This window comes from Peromyscus maniculatus, chromosome 5, assembly GCF_049852395.1.
Source record: "Peromyscus maniculatus bairdii isolate BWxNUB_F1_BW_parent chromosome 5, HU_Pman_BW_mat_3.1, whole genome shotgun sequence".
NCBI classification, from domain to species: domain Eukaryota; kingdom Metazoa; phylum Chordata; class Mammalia; order Rodentia; family Cricetidae; genus Peromyscus; species Peromyscus maniculatus.
In genome coordinates, this window is record NC_134856.1 from 184,838 (window position 1) to 209,489 (window position 24,652).

The 24,652-nt window shown below is 42.6% G+C and overlaps 1 pseudogene across 1 annotated transcript; it reads left to right on the forward strand.

Moving 5' to 3' along the window:
• The first annotated feature begins 325 nt into the window (after nt 1–325).
• LOC107400555 (acylcarnitine hydrolase-like) lies at nt 326–7,729 on the forward strand (annotated as a pseudogene). The gene is made up of 13 exons (XR_013051117.1): nt 326–406; nt 1,020–1,230; nt 2,351–2,492; nt 3,126–3,259; nt 3,340–3,598; nt 4,751–4,849; nt 5,090–5,230; nt 5,341–5,421; nt 5,659–5,803; nt 6,160–6,288; nt 6,379–6,387; nt 6,678–6,750; nt 7,195–7,729. The product of XR_013051117.1 is annotated as an acylcarnitine hydrolase-like (transcript).
• Nucleotides 7,730–24,652: the final 16,923 nt, after the last annotated feature.

Genomic DNA, 24,652 nt, shown 5'->3' on the forward strand with positions numbered 1-24,652 from the left:
CCTCTGACTTCTCCTGTTACAGCTCTTTGTCCAGGAGTGAGGACAGGGTTCCTGGTATCCCAGAAGATCTTCAGAATCCATGGTGTGCCTTTCCATGAGGACAAAGAGAGAATAGAAATAGCAGAGGTGACTTGCCCTTCCTTCTGCCATTGTCTTCTGTCATTCTGACTAAACAGTTTTCCTATAATGAGGACTTTGCCCCACCATACCAAGTTCCCACCTACATCCTTTGGACTTAAACCTGCCTAGACAAGGCCCACAGATTGTGCTTCTGTTTGTGTAACGTGGACGTCCTATGTGGAAGCACAGACTCCAGTCTGAGAGCTGATCATGCCACTGAAACAACTTCATAGCTGGCTGAATGCTGTGGTTTTTGGGCTCCTGCTTCTCCTCCTCCATGTGCAGGGTAAGGCTCACTAAGCTGGCATTGGGAAATAACTAGAGTCAGAGCTGCCGGATTCTGCAAAGTCAGAGGCTGAGCTTGTGGGAGAAAAAGTGAGGGAAGGGTGGGTGATGGAAATTATAGATAAATATGTGGGAAACACATGTCTCCCAATATTCTAACCAAAGCCCACTGATTTTGTGGGTCCACAGAGATTATGAGAGATGTCTAAGATCACTCTATACTGAAGAGACAGTTTAGTGTAAGGAGCTCTGGAGAGTGATAGACAATTCTAAGGAAAATGATCAGAAGATGTTTTTTCTCCTTAGTGTCTTGCTGTGACTATAGCTACTACTGACCTTTGGATAAGAATGACAAAAATCATAAATTCATGTGGCCAAATGGCTTAGAGTGTGTGAGCTCTTTGGCCAGAGAAATGCTCTGACAACCTTCAAAAGGGGAGTACGAAAGTTCATGGAAATGAGGGGTAGAGAAGCTCTCACACTCACACCCCAGAGCTGAAACATGAGGTCCTGGGTGCTCTTCCTATGTGCCATGGTAACAATCAGGTGGAAACTCTCACAGTCTGTGGCAGCTGATTGCACAAAACTAACCCTGATGGCATCTCTCCACCCAGGTCAGGACTCATCAGAGGCCAGCCCCATCAGAAACACACACACAGGCCAGGTCTGAGGCAGCCTTGTCCATGTGAAGGACACGAAAATTGGTGTCCATACCTTCCTGGGAATTCCCTTTGCCAAGCCACCTGTAGGACCTCTGCGCTTTGCACCTCCTGAAGTCCCTGTACCATGGAGTGGTGTGAGAGATGGAACCTCACATCCAGCCATGTAAGTTCTGGACCCAGAGGATGTCTGGCCCTAGGGTGAAAAGTTTCACTGAGCTCTGAACCATGCTGAAGTCTTTCCTCCATCTCAGCTCTGTAGCAGTTTTCTCCCATTGTGGGGTGTCCCCCATGCATTTTTCTGATGCATGTAGTAAAACTGAGTAGAACAACCTTGCCAATCTCCTTAGGCAGAGCTTGGCATAGGGAGTTGGATGCAGGGACTATAGACAGGAACAAAGATAAAATTGTTCACAGATTCAAATTGAGCCCAGTGTTCTCTGCCACAATGGGAGGGATCTCTAGGCATGTGTTTTGACCTATTAAGCAGAAAGTGCCCCTGAATCTAGTAGAATGCACTTCAGATCCTAAGGAGTGCAGCATTATGGATACTTGCTAACCCCACACTCACAGTCACTATGACAACCTATAGGGCCAAGTGCCACTGACCAAGGAACAAGGATATGTAACTAATTCCCTCTGGAGACAGTGTAGGAAAAAGAAGTTCCCTGAGAGTCTCTGTTCATGGGATGAAGGATTTCTCACCACCCTTTGGGGCAGTAGGGTCCACTGATTCCTTCAGTACCTGTGGACACAGCATTCCAATATTGTAATCTTAGTTTGTTGTCTTTGATGTAATAAAATACTGGCAAAAGGAACTTAGGGGAGGAAGCTACTATTATAGACCCCAGATTACAATTCATCGTGTATGTGTGTGTGGATTCACAGTGAAGGAAAATTACAGGAGCTGGTCATATCTCATCCACAGCTATGAACAGAGAGTAGAAAAAGCTTGCATGCCTACTAATGCTTAGTTCACTTTTCTGTTTTTAAACAATTCAGTGAATGTGAGTACATACAGCCAGTCATTCCATAGAGAAGCCTAAAGTCTCTAAATCCCAGACCCAGAAAGAATAACATCCAGTGCCTAGCCAACTGGAGGACTCTGAAATTCTGACTCCATTCATCTTTTATGGAGCCTGTGGTCTTTACCACAGGTTGGAAGGGATTTTAGAGAGGGAATATATGTTAACAGGGCATCACAAGGAGCAGCAACTGAAGGTGACTGAGAAAAAAAATCCAGACTCACATTTGGTTTTGGAATATCTGTCTGCTATTTCAATCAGGTGTCTGCAAAGCCTTGAAATGATGAATGTGGAGGGCATGAAGGATATGAAGGTCACCATGCCTCCTATCTCTATGTCTGAGGACTGCCTGTATCTCAACATCTACACTCCAGCTCATGCCCATGAGGGCTCTAACCTACCTGTGAGTGTCAAGTTATTGTCAGCTTGGGGACAGGGTATTTTTTTCATGATGATAACAAAAAGGGGGGAACAAAAGCTCCATTGCAGTATGGACTCTGTTGAAATGCCTTGCCCTATTTGGGTAAAAAAAAAGGCCTTCTCAGCCACACTATGCAGATGAAACCTGGGTAAGGGACACAAAGCACTGGAGCACTGAGAGATCAAAGACTCTAGCTATTTGACTATTCTCCAACCCAAGCCCTGCAGAACTACTTAGGTGCTCAAGGCTCCACATTGAGGTCACCCATTCCTTCCTTTAGATTATTTGTTGTGCCAATGAGAGTTGATGATTCTTTCCATTTTTAATCTGGAGAGATATCCGTAGAGATACCCCTCTTTGTTTCACTAAGAAGAGCCTGAGTAATGATAACATTACTGTATACATAGAATTGCTAATTCAAACTGAGGGGGGCTAGAAACAACCCAATGGGGCTATTAGAGGCCCTGAGTCATGACCAAAGCTCTGAAGTGCTGAGGATTTCTATGTATTTGTATAGTTAGACAGAAGCACAGAAGTTGATTGATACTCTAGTAAACAGTCCTGCAGAGCTTTGGCTAGCTAGGAGCTTCCTGGCATCTCTATTGACTTCTCCAGGTGATGGTGAGGATCCATGGTGGTGCTCTAGTTGGAGGAATGGCTTCTATGACTGATGGATCCATATTGGCAGCCATAGAGGATGTGGTATTGGTTCATATCCAATATCGCCTAAGTGTTCTGGGCTTTTTCAGGTGAGCCTAGAGCTGAGCTAAATAGAAGCAGCTGAGAAGAACCTAGACAGCCCTTTGATCCATGTCCCTCTACTTCACAGCACTGGAGACCAGCACGCCAGAGGCAACTGGGGCTACCTGGATCAAGTGGCCGCCCTACGCTGGGTCCAGCAGAATATTGCCCACTTTGGAGGCAACCCTGACCAGGTCACTATTTTTGGTGAGTCAGCAGGTGGTGCAAGTGTGTCTTCACATGTTGTGTCTCCCATGTCCAAAGGACTCTTCCACAGAGCCATCATGGAGAGTGGAGTGGTCCTGCTACCTGGCCTTATCTCTGACACCCATGAGATGGTCTACACTGTAAGTGCCCTTAACCATCACAGGCCTAAGTAGTTGGAAGTTTTTCTGTGTCCTTCCTAGTCCTACAGCTGCTTGGTCCTAAGTGAACACAGAGAGGCTTATATTACTTACAAACTGTATGGCCTATTGGTCAGCTTACATTAGCTAGCTCTTTCAACTTAATTCAATGCATTCCTAGTAATATGTATGTTGTCATGTGGCCTAAGGCATTACTGGTCTGCTGGCATCTTGTTGCTCCTTAGGCAGTGGGCTGGCATCTCTTCTGATTCCACACTTCTTTTTTCCATCTTCAGTTTTATGTATTGCCTAACCTTATTCTGCTTCACCATTGGCCAAACAGTTTTATTTATCAACCAATCAGAGCTACACATATTTACAGTGTACAGAAAGACATCCCCCAGCACCCTAGGCTGTCCCCTCAGCCTTCATAGTCTGGTACTCTGGTCTTCTGTTCAGTGGGGGAAACAATAATCATGGGAAACAATTTCTTTCCAGCAATATTTGAGAAACTCAGGGGTTAGCCTCTACTCACCTCTACTTCATACTGGGTGACAATGTTATCTCAACAGCAAACTGCTCCTAGCAGCTTCCATTACTGATGAAAATAAATAGGAGTGTGCTTTGAGAGGTGGCTCTATGGGTTTTTAAACATGCTTGGAGTGCAAGGCTGAGAACCTAAGTTCAAATGCCGAGAACCCACAAAAGCCTGGAGATAGTAGCATGTATCTGTAATTCCAATGTTCCTGTGGTCAGGTGGGAGGCAGAAACACGGGAATCCCTGGATATTCACAGAGCAGTTCAGCTACCATAGAAGCATAAGACAAGAAGACTGCCTGTCTCAAATAAGGGGACATTTGTGAGGAAAGGGGACTTTGTCCTCTAACATCCACATACAAACATTGGCACACTTAGTTCTTCTCTTATACACAAAACACAGAAAGATTGGTGGAGTAAACAGAACTAACCTAAGCAAAAAAAAAAAAAATCAAGTATGCAGGTTAAAAGGATACTGCTTGCTGTGAGGAATACGACAAAGTTAACAATTTATATTTATACCAAATCACACACAACACACACTATAGTGTGGTAGTTAGGCCAATAACATTAAGGTGGAGCTGAGAAAATTCTTCTCCCCACTTGTTCCCTTTACAGACGGTGGCCAACCTGTCTGGATGTGAGACCAAGGACTCAGAGGCCCTGGTACACTGTCTGAGAGGCAAGAGTGAAGCAGAGATTCTGGTCATTAATGAGGTAGGTAGAACTGTGTGTCTTGGAAGATGTAGTCAGACTTCAAGTTCTTTAGTTCTGTGTACAATATGAACACGAAGATAGGCTAATCCAAGTATAGATTCTCTTCCAGAGTTAGCTGAGAACACTGAGGCTAGTGAAAAATGTGATAATGGTTAAGAAATGACAAAATGGTGGTGGTAACTCATTGGATCAGGATATGTATTTTATTGACCTTCAGCATTGACCTTTAATGCCCCTCAGGTCTTCAAGATCATCCCTGCTGTGGTGGATGGGGTGTTCTTTCCCAGGCATCCCCAAGAGTTGTTGGCATCTGTGGATTTTCACCCTGTCCCCAGCATCATAGGTGTCAACAATGATGAGTATAGTTGGATCGTCCCCATGGTGAGGCTCAATTCCAATCCCCTGATAGACTTGAGTCTCATATGTTAAGTACAGGGAACTCAATACATCTCTAATCCAAGTCCATCAGATCCCACATTTCTGCCTCCCAGATCTTGGGCTCTGCTCAAACAATAAAGGAAATAACCAGAGAGAACCTGCAGGATGTTCTGAAGAATACAGCAGCACAAATGGTGAGATACCTCTGGTCCTATCCAAATAAAGAGGTCCCTTATATCTCCTTCTCAGACAGCATCCCTATTAATGAAGGTCAGTATATATGTGTGATTCTGTGTGGGGTGACATCAGACCATGAATCTTTTTACCTACACCCTATCTGATCACAGGCCCAATTCTCCTTATACCAAAGGCTGTTGCCTAACTAACCAACAACATGCCTAACCTCATTCTTCCTGATTTCCTTGGTGTAGATGCTGCTTCCTGAGTGTGGTGACCTGCTGATGGAAGAGTACATAGAGGACACAGAGGATCCCCATACCCTCCAAATACAGTTTGCAGAGATGATGGGAGATTTCATGTTTGTGATCCCTGCACTCCAAGTAGCACATTTTCAGCGTGAGTACCTCTGTAACATGGCTTAAGGGAGCAGCTCAGAGATATAGGTCACTGGTAAGCACTGCGGAGCAGTGTAAAATACAGGTCTCATGTCTAGATATAGTGAGTGACATCTAGGTACAGAACAGAAAATGAGTTGCTGGTAATCTATTGACTTGACATAACCATTCAGCTGGGAAGGCCATGAGCACTGTTTTGCCATGGGCTTTTCCACAGCTAGTGCTCCAGCTTGGAACTTCCTCTCCTCTTTTCATTTATGATTCCAGGTAACTTTATATCAAGGTACCTTGTCACCAAATACATATCAGAAAAACTCCAGGTGAGGTGCCACTAAGTCACTCATCATCCCCCCCTAGGTTCCCACAACCCTGTCTACTTCTATGAGTTCCAACATCAATCCAGCTTCCTCAAGAGTATCAGGCCACCCCACGTGAAGGCTGACCATGGTGATGAGATTCCTTTTGTTTTTGGGTCCTTCGTCTTTGGCATGAAACATGAGTCTCTCTTATTCTCCTTGATCTGACTGAGGTCTCAGATGACACCTCAGGGACTCCTGAGCTCTTAGTCTATTTCAGGAAATCTAGGTCTGGGAGATGATAAAAATCAAATGTGTGCTATATCATAGTCTAAAAAATCAGACCAAGATTAGAACCTAGTCTTGTCCCAGTCTAGCCTGTGATGGAGATGACAGCACACTGGGGCATGAATTCAATTAGAGGCATGCATGGATGTTGGGTATTGTATTGTAAAGAAGGAAGGTAACAAAGCTGATAGTTACAGTTCTGACAGCAGCTGGGATTGTGAGTATGAGGCATGATTTGGCAGCTGTGTGTGGTGTCATGGACTTCAACATTCATTTTTCTCATGACTCCAGTTGACCTTACTGAGGAGGAAGAGCTATTGAACAGGAGGATGATGAAGTACTGGGCCAACTTTGCAAGATATGGGTGAGAAGACACCTCTCTTTCAAACTTCTCTGTATGTGTTATAGGGATATGTGGGTCCCTACAGGTCTCCTATTGGAGTGGTTGTCTCTTTAGCATTCACGGATCTTCCATCATATAACAATCTCTTCTCTGCGGGATAGCACATTTATATATCCACTTTGTAGGTATCAGTTACTGGTCATCTCACAGTGACCTGGCTCATGAGCCATAGTGGACAGCTCTTCAGATTTTGCCTCTTAGATGTAGACATAAAACAGGTCAAGTAGTCCTCCCCCACATGAAGCAGAAACTAGTGGGTGACACTTGTATCCCTATATCAGGATCCTTATCCCATCAGCCCCATTAAACACCTGCCTAAGTATACCACTGCCATGACCAAAATCAGTTGATCAGACTTTGGATCAGAATGACCTCACCCTTCCCCACTGGCTGGCATATCCATAGGAACCCCAACAGCGAGGGTCTACCCTACTGGCCCATGTTGGACCATGACGAGCAGTACCTGCAGCTGAACTCCAAGCCTTCTGTGGGCCAAGCATTGAAGGCCAGAAGACTGCAGTTCTGGACAAAGACTCTGCCCCAGAAAATCCAGGAGCTAAAGAGATCTCAGAACATGCACAAAGAGCTCTAGTGCCCTGTGTGAGGAATGGTGTGTGGGCTTGGCTGCTGATGGATATTGGGCTGGAATCTCTGGCTGGGCCCCAGTTCTCTCTCTCCAGTCCCTGCCCTCTCAGAGAACCACCAGAGGGGCTCAGTCCCAAATTCTCCACAGTAGCAGCTGCTTTTCTGCCTGGAGCTGCTAGCTGCTCAGAGCCCAGCCTACCATGATGGGCCCAGCTTGTGGAGGACAAGTCATCACCCTGTCCCATGCCTGCAGAGTATTTGGGTCTCCTCCTCAGAGCAGCCATGTAATTCCTCTTGCCCCCTTCCCTGCCTCACCTCTGGGTGCTGGAAAGGTCACCCAGGAGTGCTTTGCCTAATAAACCTGGTCTTTTACTTTTAATCTGGTTTGATCTGGCTTTTGTGTCAGTAGAGAAACCAATTATCCAGGTATAAATACCTTTCAATGGGGTCAGCTTGAGGTTCCCAAAACATATTGAGGATCTGGGTTGATTGTAACATTCACATAACCTCTGCACTTGTATGTTCTTCAACATTTATGACAAATCCTTTGCATGTGACTCTTTATCCTGCTGGGTCATTTTTTGTAATACCCATTCAATTAATGCTGCCATAACAATGTGGATTTTGTGAACCACCCAAACTGGCTCATCTCCTTCCACACTCCACTGGTACTAAGCCCCTTCCATCCTTCTTCCCTTCATTTTTCTTTCTCACTGTCATCTTCTCTAAGACCAAAACCCTCTTTAAATAAATCAGAAGTTTGAAAAACATTGATATGGGTTCTTCAAATACCCATATCATATGGGTAAGGTGTGTCAAAACCACATGCCCTCTCTCATCAGGGTCACACTTTTGGAGACCATGAATTCCAAGTTTAAGATACCAACCTGTTTACTATATTGTGATGACTAGCTCTCTGACTCAAAAATGATAACTTGTGTTTTCACTGAGTAGATAGGATAATTAGTAGTTCTCATGACCCAGGCCTCCCAAGGTTCTCACTCTCAATAACATCACATTGCATCCTAAGTTTCAATATAGAAATATGACTCACAGATACTTTCAAAACACATCACATAGAGGTTCCCAAGTCAGTGACTGGACTTGAAAACATCCCATGTGTCTGTATATTAAATGTCACCTACAATTTCAATTTAACATAAGCTATATATTCATCAATATTGACTTCTTTTTCCTACCCTTCTTATCATTCAACCCCATTCATCTATTCTGTCCCAAAGTAGTTGGTTGACAATATTTTATTCCAGATGTAGGTTTAAATATCTACTCAAGTCTGAGACAGTATGTGTGGGGAGGGTACACATGTGTGTGTGTGTGTGTGTGTGTGTGTGTGTGTGTGTGTGTGTGTGTGAATGCATATGGATGTTTCTGTGCATCATGCATATATACATATTTGTGCATATGTGTGTATGTGATTTTGTGTCTGTGTGTTTGTATACACATATGTAAGCATGCATATAATTGTGTGCATGTGTGTGTTTGTATGCATGTATATGTGGATATCATGTGTATGTCCAGAAGTAACAAGTTGATTACTTTGTGTCTGCTGATATTTGTATTGACTTCTAAAAATTTTGTAGACATGACAATGTCCATGTTTCCATGATCACAGCACATCTGTGAAGATGTTTGACTATGGGGTGAGGAATAATAGAAGACCCATGTATGTACAAAAGAGATTGCTGTCCCCAGTCTCCCTGAGCACTTGTTCATGTATGGGGGGAGGGGTTCTCCTGACTTCCATAGTTCCCCTGCAAACCTCTTGCTCTGTGTGATAACCTTCTTCCCCTTGATCCACATATAGGACTTTCATTCTTACCTCTGTGCTGTAATTAATCATTTTTGGCCTTTGTAATAAATACCATCTCTTTTAATTTATGTCATTATATAAAATTGTGTGAAATTATGCTTAAGCTCCCTGAATTCTCTAAAAATCATTTTCTATTTTTCATTAAGAGACCAGATCCTTCAAGCTAGAAATCACAATATATCCTAGCGCCTTATGTCTGCTCACCTTGCCCAACAAGCCAAGTTTTCCAAGGTTGGCAAACTACCTCTTCTAAAATCCAGTCCAAGGAATACCAACCCCAGGACAGCATGAACTCTGGGGTCAAAGTGAAGATTACTGATTGTCCGCCATGCCAGAGAAATATATCCTCCAGGAGGGCAGCTGCCAGATTCTCCCACTATGTCCTGAGCTCATTATTGGTCTCCTGATGCCAGTGGTTAAGACATATCAGGATGTTCAGGTAACACGAAGACTCTAGTTCCATGTCTTTGATCTTAGAAGAGCTGAGACAGTCCATCTCCTAAAGCCCAGCTGTTCCTTCAGTGGGGAAGTTGAGGGAAGAGAGAACATCTGCCTAGGCCAGGACTAGGAGCACAGATAATTTAAAGGGGAGACACTGAATTGACATCATGCATTGTTGACCGGGATTGGGAGTGGGGATGGGCACAGCCCTGTTTGTACCATGCCAGTGGAAACATTCAGAAAAGCACTGAGGAGAAAGACCTTCTGTGCCAGGCTGTGGGTACTCTAGATTTCTGAGAGCTAGAGAGATAAAACCAGGTTCTCATGTGGCACTGATGGTTGTCTGAAGTAGATACCCATCCAGTTCCCTCCATGAAGTCTGCCTTAGGCAAGTAGGAGCTCTTGAACCTGTACTATTTCATGAATCTTGACATATTTTCTGGAATTCCAAACTCCTGTTCATGGCTTAGTATCTCAGCATTATCATAAGCTCTGAGCATCCAGAGAGTCCATGTGTTGGAACCAAATGGCCCAAAAAATGTTTGTCAGGTGGATAAATGACTCTGAACTTGTTCTCAGTAGGAGTCGCCACCATGCTAGCCACAGCATAGAGCAGAAATGAGCAGGGAAAGGGCACTGAAGAAGTGTCACACAAAAGCAGAGGTACATCCAAATTAAAGGCATCATCGGTCTAGTAGAGTTCATAGATACCTACAGAACACTCCATTTAAATACTACAAAATATGCATTTTTTTCTTCAAAGTCCATGACAATCTTTTATAAAACAGATTTCATAGCTGATGGTGGTGGGACTTGCCTTTAATCCCAGCAACCAGGAGTCAGAGGCAGGTGAACTCTATGTGTTGGAGGCTAGCCTGGTCTATAGATTGAGTTCTGGGGTAGCCAGGGCTATACAGAAAAACCCTGTCTAAAAAGAATACATTGTGTATTAGGACACAAAACAAGTTTTAGAAATACATGAATACTGAAATAATGACATCTATTTGATTACAATAGAATAAAAGTCTGAATCCACAGTCAGAGAAACTGTAGAACACATACAATCTTGTGGGGATTAAACAACATGCTACTAGATGATTAATGCATCATTGAAGAAATCAAGAAGGAAAATTTAAAATGTGTAGAATTAAGTCAAAAGGAAAAGGCAACAATGCCAAACCCTAGAGGACACACTCCAGGCAGTTCCAAACTCTAATGACTAAATTAAATACTCAAATGCCTAGTCCTTCTCCATCTGAGGGATCCTCAACACACACCCCTTAGAGAAGCCACAGCATCATAAACACAGTGACTCTAGGTTGTGGGTAATGGTTTTGGTATCTAGAATGGCTCCAGAGGCCATGCTGTGCCTTCCCAGGGAACCAAAGGGTGAGAAAATCCAGCAGATATGATTCCACCACCTGCTAAATACTGGCTCTCCAACACTGGCTCCTCTCTGTCTAGTCAGTACCACCCTCCTGTAGCTACCACTTTGCCCTTCCCCTAACAAACTGCTTACCAACACCTCTGTGAGTACAAATTCTTACATGGGCAAGGCCTGAAATATCTTCTTCGTGGGAAGCATAGCACATCCATTGCAATAAATGCTCAGACCAGTCATGCCACTGAAACCATTTTCTGAATGCTGTGGCTCAAGGACTCTTGCTTCTCCTCTTCTGTGGCATGCTAAGACTCCATAAGCGGGGAAGGGATATAGGCTGGCATCAGAGAGTCAGAGACTGAGAGATGACAGTGAGGGAAAGTGCGCCACCCAGTGCCCACACCAAAGTCCCTGGGGTGGCCCTTTGACACAGGGAAGGTCAATGATAAGTGAAGATACTCAACCTAAGGAGCCTGTCAGGTGGAGGGACTTTCAGGAGCCAGAACTATAGGTCACAGGTGCCAGGAAGAAAGTTCAAAACAGAGGGATAGATGTGACTTTTCCCTCCTCTGCGGGGTTGTGGCTGTACCTGTGACTCTAGCTACTACTGACTCCCAGAGAATAATAAAATTAATAATGCCTTCATAGTGCCATTAAGCTCTGAGTATCATCTCCTTGGCCATAGGAGCACCCTTGTGCCCTCCAGAATGACCATGGGCAAGTTTCCTGGCCCCAGGGCAAACAGTTCCTAGACCAGTGGTTCTCAACCTTCCTAATGCTGCAACCATTTAATACAGTTCCTCATGTTGTGGTGACTGACACCCGCGCCCTGCACGGCAACCATAAAATTATTTTTACTACTTCATAACTAACTTTGCGACTGTAGTGAATTGTAATGTAAGCATTTGTGTTTTCTGGGACGTCAGACTACATGAGTGAAAGGGTTGTTCCAAAGGGGTTGTGACCCAGAGGCTGAGAACCACTGTCTTAGACCCACATTCCCCTGCTAATAGAGAATCTATAGATTATCTTTCCTATGCATCCCAACTTGGGAGAGGGAATGAGTTGGTTTCTAGGCTAAAAGTTAAGTTCTCTGGGTCCTAATGAGAAGTTGAGTCAGGAGGGTACAGTATCCAAGGTATTTGAGCAACCGTTGTTGCCTATTACTCCAGGTGTCCAAGTGTGAGCACTGCTCACCTCATGCCAGGATTGCCAATACAACCCAACCTAAATGGACATTGCTTACCTCACCCTGTGACCCTTGCATGATATTTCCCAGGCTCTGTGAGGTCACCAAGGCCTTCGAGGTAGGAATATCTGCCTTACTTACTGAACATTATTTGCTGAGATTCCTGGATTCAGAATCACTTGTAACTCTATGAAAGCATAGTGCTGTGTCTCATCTTCTTTTATCCCTCCCTGATTAAAGGGATACCAAGGTGGAACTGCTTACACACAGGCCCAGGATTACATGAGAAGGTAATTGTGAGAACATGCCTGTGCTCAGCATGCTGCATGAAGTGGAGACATAGGAGAAGCTCTACCTACAGGCCAGCCTGGGCTACATAGCAAGAGACTGTCTCAAAGTAACCATATAAGTGGATAATAAAATAAAATGTCCTGAATATGCTGGCTAGTTTTGTCAACTTGACACGAGCTATAGCTATATGAAAGAAGGGAATCTCAGTTAAGAAAATCCCTTCATAAGATCCAGCTGTAGGGCATTTTTTAAATTAGTAATTGATAGGGGAGGTCCCAGCTCCCTGTGGGTGGAACCATCCCTAGGCTGATGGACCTAGTTTCTACAGTTCAGGAAATCATAGAGTTTGCATGGTCTAACTGCCTTGAGAGGCATGTATCAGTCATAGTTTTTGAGCTTTGAACCTGCAGTTCCTGGGCCCTCCCACTCCAATCTCAGTCCCAGCAGTCAACCAGCAGGCAAGAGTCCTGCAAGCAGGCTGCACCACCACCACCACCACCACCACCTCTGCCACCCTTTTGACCCTGGAACCTGAAAGACACACTGCACCACCCACGCCCACCCAACCCATCACCCTCTTTCTGGCCAACCATCCCCCTCAAAGTCAGCATCCCCTAGAGACACAAGCACCACTTGCACCAATCAAAAGAAGAACAGCTTCCCCATGAACAACTCTCTCCAGCAAAATCAACAGATCTTATAGATACAAGCACCACCCACACTACCTGGAAGAACAAGCATAGGCAAAACCCATCCCAGTTGGAAGACAGACCCCACAGGCACAAGTAAAGCCCACACCAGCCAGAAGGACTGGACAATACACTAGATCTAGGCACTTAAACTACCACAAACCTCAGGTAAGACAACCCTACATGAATTGGCAACCAGCCAATAACCAGAACCGTTGGACACTCAGGACAAAACACAATAAAGAAAACAGACAGTGAAGGAACAAAAGACCCATCCAACAAAGACATCACAAGAATCAACACCTGTTCCTATAATTATCCCAAACACAGATGGGTAAATGGCAGTGTAAGTATACATTCAGCAACATAAAGAGCTATATGGCACCATGAACCTAGAGATTCTACAACAGCAAGACCTGAACATCCCAACCCAGATGGAAGCAGAAGAAAACAACCTTACAAATAATTTTATAGGGCTGGAGAGATAGCTCAGAGGTTAGGAGCACCGACTGCTCTTCCAGAGGTCCTGAGTTCAATTCCCAGCACCCACATGGTGGCTCACAACCATCTGCAATGAGATCTGGCACCCTCTTCTATATACCTAATAAATAAATAAATCTTTAAAAAAATAATTTTATAATAATGATAGAGGTCCTTATAGAGGAAATGAAAAATTACTTTAAAGAAGTCTAGGGAAAGACAAACAAAACATTGGAAGAAATCAATAAATGAATTAAAGAAAGCTGAGAAAACATTATCAAACAGGTGAAGGAAACAGTTCAAGACTTGAAATCTGAAATAGAGGTAATAAAGAAAACATACTGAGGGAATTCTGAAAATGGAAAATCTGGGTAAATGAACAGGAACTACAGATGCAAGCATAACCAACGGAATACAAGAGATGGAAGAGAGAATCTCAGGCATTGAAGATACAATAGAGGAAGTAGATTCAATTGGTCAAAGAAAATGTTAAATCCAACAAATTCTTAACACAAAATGTCCAGGAAATCTGAGTCACCATGAATAATTGGGATAGAAGAAGGAGAATTCCAGCTCAAAGGCACAAAAAATATATTCAACAAAACTATAGAAGAAAACTTTCCCAACCTAAAGAAGGACATGCCTATGAAAGTACAAGAAGCTTACAGAATACCAAATAGACTAGACCAAAAAAAGTCCCTTACCACATAAAAATCAAACACTAAACATACAGAATGAAGAAAGAAAATTAAGAGCCACAAAGGAGATCCCTAGGACATAACCAGTCCCAAGGAACCCCCACCCAACACTGTACCAGTTGCTGGCCAGCAGGCAAAACTCCTGCTTGAAGCCCCCCCCCAAGAACCTCACCCCACAGGACCCTGCAATCTACATGCCCTGCCCCCATACCCATTCACCCGAGACACCAGCAACTTCCTGAGGCACAGAAACCAAATGGTCAGCTCTTACTGGACCAAGAGTTGAGTGACTCTGCTCATATCAAGAGAGTCCTGCCCCTTTGGCCTCTAGAGCCACAAAGGAGATCCCTAGGACATAACCAGTCCCTGGATACCCATCCAACTCTGTCCCAGTTGCCGACCAGTGGACAAAACCCCTGCTTGAAGCGCCCCCCCCAAGAACCTCACCCCACAGGACCCTGCAATCTACATGCACTGCCCCCATACCCATCCACCTGAGACCCCAGCAACTTTTTGAGACTTGGAAACCAAACCTCCAGCTCTCATTGGATCAAGAGAGGAGAAGATGGGCAGATATCAAGGCAAAAATACATACAACAACATAAAGAGCAATATGTCATCACCAGAACCTAGTCCTCCTCCAACAGCAAGACCTGAACATCGCAATGTAGAAGCAGCAGGAGAAAGCAACCTTAAGCATAGCATCATAAAGATGCTAGAGGCTTTTCAAGAAAAAATGAAAAATGAAATTGAAGATAAAAGAAACAAAAAATTGGAAGAAATCAATAAAGAGAGGAACAGACAAATAAAAAATTGGAAGAAATGAATAAATCCCTTAAAGAAAGCCAAGAAAACCATGAAAAAGCAATTAAACTTGTGAGGGAAATAGTTCAAGACCTGAAAAGGGAAATAGAAACAATCAAGAAGACACAAACAGAGGGAATGCTGGAAATAGAAAATCTGAGTAAATGAACAGGAAACACAGATGTAAGCATAACAAACTGAATACAAGAGATGGAAGAGAGGCTTTCTGGAGTAGAGGGTACAATAGAGGAAATAGATTCATCAGTCAAAGAAAATAACAAACATTAATAGTGGGAGACTTTAACACCACACTCTCACCAATGGACAGATCTGCCAAATCGAAACTTAATAGAGAAATAAGGGGCTTAACTGATGTTATGACTCAAATGGACTTAATTGATATCTACAGAACATTCTACCCTAACAAAAAAGAATATACCTTCCTCTCAGCACCCCATGGAAACTTCTCTAAAATCGACCACATACTTAGTCACAAAGCAAACCTCAACAGATACAAAAAATGGAATAACCTCCTATATTCTATTATACCACCATGGGTTAAAGTTTCATTTCAACAACAACAAAAATTACAGAAAGCCTACAATCTCATGGAAACTGAATAACACTCAACTGAATCACCAAGGGTTCAAGGAAGAAATAAAGAAAGAAATTAAAGACTACCTAGAGAACAATAAAAATGAATATACTACATACCCAAGCTTATGGGACACTATGAAAGCAGTGCTAAGAGAGAAATTCATAGCACTAAATGCCCACATAAAGAAATTGGAAAAAAAGAAAAACAAAACAAAACAAACAAACAAGCAAACAAACAAACAAAGAAAAAAGAAGTTGGAGAAATCTCACACTAGTGACTTAACAGCACACCTGAAACCTCTAGAACTAGAAGAAGCAAAGAAACCCAGGAGGCATAGACACCAGGAAATAACAAATTGAGGGATGAAATCAAGAAAATAGAAACAAAGAGAACAATACAAAGGTTCAATGAAACAAAGTGTTGATTCTTTGAAAAAATCAACAAGATAAATAAGCCCTTATCCAGATGAACCAAAAGGCAGAGAGAGAGCATCCAAATTAGCAAAATCAGAAATGAAAAGGGAGACATAACAACTGACAATGAGGAAATCCAGACAATCATCAGGTCATACTTCAAAAACCTGTACTCTACAAAATTGGAAAATCTAAAAGAAATGGACAATTTTATGGATAGGAACCACATACTTAAGTTAAATCAAGACCAGATAAACTATTTAAATAGACCAATAACGCCTAAGGAAATAAAACAGTCATTAAAAGTCTCCCAACCAAAAAAAGCCCAGGACCAGATGGTTTCAATGCAGAATTCTACCAGATCTTCAAAGAAGTGTTAATACTAATACTCTTTAAATTATTCCACATAATAGAAACAGAAGGAACATTACCAAATGTTTTATGATGCTATGGTTACTCTGATTCCCAAGCCAAACAAAGATGCAACAAAGAAAGAGAATTGCTGACCAATCTCCCTCATCAACATTGATGCAAAAATACTCAATAAAATATTGGCAAACAGACTCCAAGAACACATCAAAACAATTATTCACTATGATCAAGTAGGCTTCATTCCAGAGATGCAAGGGTGGTTCAACATATGAAAGTCTGTCAATGTAATACACCATATAAACAAACTGAAAGAAAAAAAAACACATGATCATTTCATTAGATGCTGAAAAGGCCTTTGACAAAACCAACACCCCTTCATGATAAAGGTCTTGGAGAGAGCAGGAATACAGGGAACATACCTAAACATAATAAAGGCAATTTAGAGCAAGCCAACATCAAAGTAAATGGAGAGAAACTCAAAGCAATTCCAATAAAATGAGGAATAAGACAAGGCTGTCTGCTCTCCCCATATTTATTCAATATAGTACTTGAAGTTCTAGCTAGAGCAATAAGACAACAAAAGGAGATCAAGGGGATACAAATTGGAAAGGAAGAAATCAAACTTTCACTATTTGCAGCTGACATGATAGTATACATAAGTGACCCCAAAAATTCAACCAAGGAACTCATACAGCTGATAAACACCTTCAGTAATGTGGCAGGATACAGAATTAACTCAAAATAATCAGTAGCCCTCCTATATACAAATTAAAAATGGGCTGAGAAAGCAATCAGAGAAACATCACCCTTTACAATAGCCACAAATGATATAAAATACATTGGGGTAACTCTAACTAAGCAAGCGAAGGACCTGTATGGCAAGGACTTTAAGTCTCTGAAGAAAGAAAATTGAAGACGATATCAGAAAATGGAAAGATCTCCCATTGGCAGTCCTACCATAAGCAATCTACAGATTCAATGCAATTCCCATCAAAATCCCAACACAATTCTTCACAGACCTGGAAAGAACAATACTCAACTTCATATGGAAAAAAAAACCCAACAGGATAGCCCAAAGAATCTTGTACAATAAAACAACCTCTGGAGGCATTACAATCCCTGACTTCAAGCTCTACTATAGAGCTACAGTTATAAAAAAAAAAAAAAAACAGGTCAGTATGGGCATAAAAACTGCCATGTAAACCAATGGAATTGAACTGAAGACCCTGTCATTAATCCGCACATGTATGAACACCTAATTTTTGACAAAGAAGCCAAAACTGTACAATGGGAAAAAAAGAATCTTCCACAAATGGTGCTGGCACAACTGGATGTCAACATGTAAAAGATTGCAAATAGATCCATATCTGTCACCGTGCACAAAAGTTAAGTCCAAGTGGATCAAAGACCTCAACATAAATCCAGTTACTCTGAAACTGATAGAAGAGAAAGTAGGAAGTAGTCTTGACTGCTTGGCACTGGAGATCACTTCCTAAATATAACACCAGTAGTACAGACACTGAGAGCAACAATTAATAAATGGGACCTCCTGAACCTGAGAAGCTTTTGTAGGGCAAAGAACACGGTCAATAAGACAAAACTGTAGCCTACAGAATGGGAAAAGATCTTCACCAACCCCACATCTGAAGGAGGACTGATATCCAGAATGTATAAAGAATTCAAGAAACTAGACATCAAAATACCTAACAATCCAATTTAAAAATGGGCTGTAGAGCTAAACAGAGAATTCTCAACAGAAGAATCTCAAATGGCTGAAAGACATTTAAGGAATTGCTCAACATCCTTAGTCATCAGGGAAATGCAAATCAAAATGACTCTGAGATACCATGTTACACCTGTCAGAATGGCAAAGATCACAAACACTGGAGACAGCTTATGTTGGGGAGGATGTGGAACAAGGGGAACACTCCTCCACTGTTTTGGGGAACGTAAACTTGTACAGCCACTTTGGAAATCAGTATGGTGATTTATCAGAAAATTGGGAATCAATCTCCCTCAATACCCAGCTATACCACTCTTGGGCATATACCCAAGGAGTGCTCAATCATACCACAAGGACACATGCTCAACTTTGTTCATAGCAGTACTATTTATAATAGTCAGAACCTGGAAACATCCTAGATGTCCTTCAACTAAAGAATGGATAAGAAAATGTGGTACATATACACAATGGATTACTACTGAGAAGAGAAAAACAATAACATCATGAGGTTGCAGACAAATGGATGGAACTAGAAAATATCATCCTGAGTGAGCTAACCCAGACTCAGAAAGACAAACATGGTATGTACTCACTCATAAGTGGATACTGGATGTAAAGCAAAGAATAACCAGACTGCAATTCACAGCTCCAGGGTGGCTAGTTAGTAAAGAGGATCCTGGGAAAGACACAGGGATCACACAGCAATGTAGAAATGGATGAGATCTACATTAGCAAACTGGGCATGAGGAGGGGTAATGGAGGGCAAGGGTCAGGGGAAAGGTTAGGGGAGCAGGAGGTCCTAGCTGGATTACCAACAGAGTGGAAGAACAAGGAAAGAGATACCATGATATATGAAGACACCATGAGAATAGGAAGAAGCAGAGTGCTGGAGAGGTCCCCAGGAATCCACAAAGATAACTCCACTATAGACTACTGGCAATGGTTGAGAGGGTGTCTGAGCTGACCTACTCTGGTGATTGGATGGCCGAACACCCTAACTGTCATGATAGAACTCTCATGCAGTGACTGATGGAAGCAGATGCAGAGGTCCATGGCCAAGCCCCAGGCAGAGCTCCAGGAGTCCAATCAACAAGAGAGAGGAGGGATTCTATGAGCAAGAGATATTGAGACCATGATTGGAAAAGTACAGAGACTACTAGCCAAACTAGTGGAAACACATGAACTGTGAACTAATAGCCCCATGGTACTGGGTTAGGCCCTCTGTATAAGTGAGACAGTTGTTTAGCTTGAACTGTTTAGGGGGCCCCTAGGCAGTGAGACGGGGTCCTGTTCTTAGTGTATGAGCAGGCTTTTTGGAACCTAATGCCTATTTTGAGACACTTTGCTCAGCCTTGGTGTAAGGAGGAGGAGCTTGGACCTGCCTCATCTGAATATACCACAGCTCTGATGAATCCCCAGGGGAGACCTTGCCTTGGAGGAGGTGGGACTGGTGTGTGGGTTGGGGGTGGGGAGCCTGGGGCATGGGAGAAGGAAGGACAGGGGAATCAGTGGTTGATATGTAAAATGAATAGAAAAATCTCTTAATAAAAAAAATTAAAAGAAAGAGCTGCATTGCATGAGTTGGCTGTTTGAAACCTGGAGCTTATGCAGGGACACTTGGCTCAGGCTGGAGGAAGGGACTGGACCTGCCTGGACAGAGTCTACCAGGTTGATCGCAGTCCTCGGGGGAGGATTTGCCCTGGAGGAGGTGGGAATGGGAGGTGGGCTGGGGGTAAGGGGAGGGGGTGGGAGGGGAGAGAATAGGGGAACCCGTGGCTGATATGTAGAACTAAATGGTATTGTAAAATAAAATTAAATTAAAAAATTTTAAAAAAGAGCTGAAAAGTGAAAAGGCAAAATAAAGTAACATACAAAGACAGATTTATCAGAATTGCACCTGAATTCTCAGTGGAGACCCAGAAAGCCAGAAGGTTCTGGACACACATTTTGTAGACACAAAGAGACCACAGCTGCCAGCCCAGACTATTATACCCAAAAAAATGTTCAATCACCATAGATGGAGAAAATAAGATATTCCATGATAAAACTAGATTTAAACAATACCTCTCCAAAAATCCAGCCCTACAGAAAGTACTAGAAGGAAAAGTTCAACCCAAGGAAGTTAGCTGCACCCACAACAGCACAGGTAATATATAATTTCACACTAGCAAATCCCAAAGAAGGGAAACACGTGCGCGCGCGCACGCACACACACACACACACACACACACACACACACACACACACAACAAAAACAAAAACAAAAACAAAAAATAACAGTAATTAATAATCACTAGTCATTAATATTTATAAATATCAATGGACTCAATTCACCCATGAAAAGGACACAGGCTAACAGAACAGGTATGAAAACAGGATCCATCCTGCTGCATACGAGAAACATACCCCAGCTTCAAAGACATTCAAGTGGAAGTAAGAAACAAGCTGGAGTAGCTATCCTAATATCTAACAAAATAGACTTCAAATGAAAGTTATCAAAAGAGATGGAGAAGAAAAATTCATATTCATCACAGGAAAAATCCATCAAGATGAAATCTCAATTCTGAACATATATGCCCCAAATACAAGGGCAACCACATTTGTAAAAGAAACATTACTTAAACTTGAATCACACAAGAAACCTCACACATCAATAGTGAGAGACTTCAACACCCCACTCTCACCAATGGATAGGTCTATCAGACAGCAACTTCACAGAGAAATAAGGGAACTGACAAATGTTATGACTCAAATGGACTTAACACACATCTATTGAACATTCCATTGAAACACAAAAGAATATACCTTCTTCTCAGCATGTCATGAAACATCTCTAAAACTGAACAATTACTAGGTCACAGAGAAAATCAAGACAGATACAAAAAAAATTAGAATAACCTCTGTATCTTATTGCATAACCATGTTTTAAAGTTAGAATTTAACAACAACACAAATTACAGAAAGCCTACAATCTCAGGGAAACTGAACAATGCTCAACTGAATCACCACTGGGTCAAGGAAGAAAGAAAGAAAGAAAGAAAACACTTCCTAGAATTAATTGAAAATGAATGTACAACATGCCTAAACTTATGGGACACTATGCAAGTAGTGCTAAAAGGAGAATTCATAGCACTAAGTACCTTCGTAAGGAAATTGGAGAAACTACACACTAGTGATTTAACAGCACACCTGAAAGCTCTAGAAAAAAAGAAGCAAACTCAACCAGGAGGAGTAGATGACAGGAAATAATCAAACTCAGGGCTCAAATCAATAAAATAGAAACAAAGAGAACAATACAAAAAATCAATGAGAGACGGGCCCAGCAACAGCCCGCTGAGGTAGACGTGCCCAGTGGCGGCAGCTGACAGGGATATTCAGGCCCGGCGGCAGCCGGCAGAGACATTCAGGCCCAGCGGCGGCCCACAGAGGTAGACAGGCCCGGCAGCAGAGACAAGCAGACGCAGGTAGGCCTGCGGCGGCGGCGGCCTGTGGAGGTAGACGGGCCCAGCAGCAGCCCGCTGAGGTAGACGGGCCCAGCAGCGGCAGCCGACAGGGACATACAGGCCCAGCGGCAGCCGGCAGAGACATTCAGGCCCAGCGGCAGCCGGCAGAGACATTCAGGCCCAGCGGCGGTCCACAGAGGTAGACATGCCCGGCGGCGGAGACAAGCAGACGCAGGTAGGCCTGTGGCGGCGGCCTGTGGAGGTAGACGGGCCCAGCGGCAGCCCGCTGAGGTAGACGTGCCCGGCGGCAGTGGCCGACAGGGACATTCAGGCCCAGTGGTGGCCACCAGAGGCAGACAGACCCAGCGGCAGCTGACAGGGACATACAGGCCCGGCGGTGGACTGCAGAGGTAAACAGGCCCAGGGACGGAGACAAGCAGACGCAGCTTGGAACAGGGACGCCCCTAACCCCAACATCTGGGGAAGAAGCTATCTCCGTGGGTCAGAACCAGAACGAATCTGAACACTCCATCTGAGGACAACCCAGGGCCCAGCTACTGATCCTGTGAAACCCAACAACTTGGAGGTGCTGGTGAGACTACCCTGCTCAGCTGAAACCCATCTGGGAGAGGATTCAGATGCCTACAGTTTAAAGTCTGAAGAAACAAGATCAGCTGAGGAGTTGACAAATGAACAAAAAGTGACCTGAGAACACAGAAGAAGGCGCTACCCAGACACCAAACCAGATCACCAGAATCATAAGTATATAATTCACCGATCGAAATCAGCTGCCCCTGAAGAAATAGCCCAATAGCACCAATTTAACCAAGAACCACTACTAAACCAAGACTAAAAATTAGAACAAGAGAGGCACTCTCAGACACAGACACCACCTGCACCTCACAGAGGAAGAGATGAGTCGACGCCAGTGCAAAAATACAGGCAACAACATAAAGACCTATATGGCAACATCAGAACCTAGTGATTCTAAACCTGCAAGACCTAAACATACCATGACAGAAGAAACAGAAGAAATCAACCCTAAAAATGACATTAAGAAGATGATAGAGGCCCTTAAAGAAGAAATAAAACATTCCCTCAATAAGGAAATAAAAACTTTCCTTAAAGAGGAATTGAAAAACTCCCTTAAAGAGGAAATAAAAACTTTCCTTAAAGAGGAAATAAAAAACTCCCTTAAAGAGGAAATAAAAACTTCCCTTAAAGAGGAAATGAAAAACTCCATTAAAGAGGAAATAAAAAACTCCCTTAAAGAAATGGAAGAAAAAACGAACAAAAAATGGGAAGAAATCAAAGAAAGCCAAGAAAAAGCAATTAAACAGATGAAAGAAACATTCCAAGATCTGAAAAATGAATTTGAGACAATAAAGAAAACACATGCTGAGGGAATGCTGGAAATAGAAATCCTGACAAAACGAACAGGAACTACAGAAACAAGCATAACCAACCGATTGCAAGAGATGGAACAGAGAATCTCTGACACTGAAGACATGATAGAGAAAATAGATTCGTCAGTCAAAGAAAACAATAAAGACAAAAAAGTCCTAACACAAAACGTCCAGGAAATTTGGGACACCATGAAAAGACCAAACCTAAGAATAATAGGGATAGAAGAAGGAGAAGAATACCAACTCAAAGGCACAGAAAATATATTCAACAAAATCATAGAAGAAAACTTTCCTAACCTAAAGAAAGAAATACCTATGAAGATACAAGAAGCTTACAGAACACCGAATAGGCTGGATCCAAAAAAAAAGTCCCCTCGCCACATAATAATCAAAACACTAAACACACAGAATAAAGAAAAAATATTAAGAGCTGCAAAGGAAAAGGACCAAGTAACATATAAAGGCAAACCCATCAGAATAACACCAGACTACTCAATAGAGACTATAAAAGATAGAAGATCATGGACAAACCTCATGCAGACACTAAGAGACCATGGATGCCAACCCAGACTATTATACCCAGCAAAACTCTTAATCACCATAGGCGGAGTAAACAAAATATTCCAGGATAAAACCAGATTTAATCAATACCTGTCCACAAACCCAGCCCTACAGAAAGCACTAGAAGGGAAAATTCAACCCAAAGAAGCTAAACACATCCATGAAAAATCAAGCAATAGATAATCCTACACCAACATACACCACAGAAGGACAACACAACACAACCAAAAAAATAACAGGAATTAACAATCACTGGTCATTAATATCCATCAATATCAATGGTCTCAACTCACCTATAAAAAGACACAGGCTAACAGAATGGATTAGAAAACAGGACCCATCCATCTGCTGCATACAAGAAACACACCTTAACTCCAAAGACAGACATTACCTCCGAGTAAAGGGCTGGGAAAAGGTTTTCCAAGCAAATGGACCTAAGAAACAAGCTGGTGTAGCTATCCTAATATCTAATAAAATAGACTTCAAACTAAAATCAATCAAAAGAGACCAGGATGGACATTACATATTCATCACAGGAAAAATCCACCAAGATGAAGTCTCAATTCTAAACATTTATGCTCCAAATACAAAAGCACCCACATTCATAGAAGAAACACTACTAAAGTTTAAAACGCACATCAAACCCCACAAATTAGTAGTGGGAGATTTTAACACACCACTCTCACCAAAAGATAGATCTACCAGACTGAAACTCAACAAAGAAATAAAGGACCTAACAGATGTTATGACTCAAATGGACCTAACAGATATCTACAGAATATTCCATCCTAACACAAAAGAATATACCTTCTTCTCAGCACCCCATGGAACCTTCTCAAAAATTGACCACATGCTTGGACACAAAACAAATCTCAACAGATACAAAAAAATTGGAATAACCTCCTGTATTTTATCAGACCACCATGCCTTAAAGTTAGAACTCAATAACAACAAAAAT